The following is a 749-nucleotide window of genomic DNA, read 5'->3' as shown; positions in this document are numbered from 1 at the left end:
GATTCCATATGGATAAGGTGAACTTCTTTGGAATGGCCATCTCAGATCGTCAGACTCATCTGTCGCAGACAGAATTCTAAGAAGGCCCTAAGGTTCTCAGTCCCTGGTGTTAGTCTGTGAATATGATGGAATATCGCTTCATAACTGGATTACGTTCTATGGCAAAGTTAAGAGATTTTGTGTATGTAATTAAGGTTCCTAATCAGTTGACTGTAAACTAGGAAGACTATCCCGGGTTGGACTGACTTCATCAGTTGGCTTTGCTTTGTTGTTGGTTGCGGTCGTGTTATTCCCTGACTCATGGCAACCCCATGCACAACGGGATCAGACCATGGTGATCCACAGGATTTTCATTGACTGATTCTTCAAAAGTAGGTCTCCACGCCTTTCTTCCAAGTCTGTTTTAGTCTGGAAGTGCCACTAAAACCTGTTCAGCATCACAGCAACACACAAGGCTCCAGTGACAGAAAGGTAGTGGCTGTGCATGAGGTGCTTTGGCCAGGAATTGAACCTGGATCTCCTTCACGAAAGGCAGGAGTTCTACCACTGAACCACCACTGCCCTCATCCAGCTGACTTGAAGCTGATCAAAAAGGGGATTATCCCACCACATAAATAAAAAGAAAGAAAAGAATCACGTGATCATCTCAATGGACACAGAAAAGGCATCTGACAAAGTCCAACACCCATTCCTGATAAAAACTCTCAATAAAATAGGTATAGAAGGGAAATTTCTCAACATAATAAAGG

At 43.3% G+C, this 749-nt stretch overlaps 1 non-coding gene across 1 annotated transcript; it reads right to left on the bottom strand.

Annotated features, from left to right (window-relative positions):
- Nucleotides 1-490: 490 nt before the first annotated feature.
- On the bottom strand, nucleotides 491-561 carry TRNAE-UUC (transfer RNA glutamic acid (anticodon UUC)). The gene has a single exon. It is a non-coding gene; the product is annotated as a tRNA-Glu (tRNA).
- Between the last annotated feature and the right edge of the window lie 188 nt (nucleotides 562-749).

The sequence above is a fragment of the Trichechus manatus genome, unplaced genomic scaffold, assembly GCF_000243295.1.
Source record: "Trichechus manatus latirostris isolate Lorelei unplaced genomic scaffold, TriManLat1.0 scaffold00177, whole genome shotgun sequence".
NCBI lineage: Eukaryota > Metazoa > Chordata > Mammalia > Sirenia > Trichechidae > Trichechus > Trichechus manatus.
This window is presented reverse-complemented; position numbering and strand designations above follow the sequence as displayed.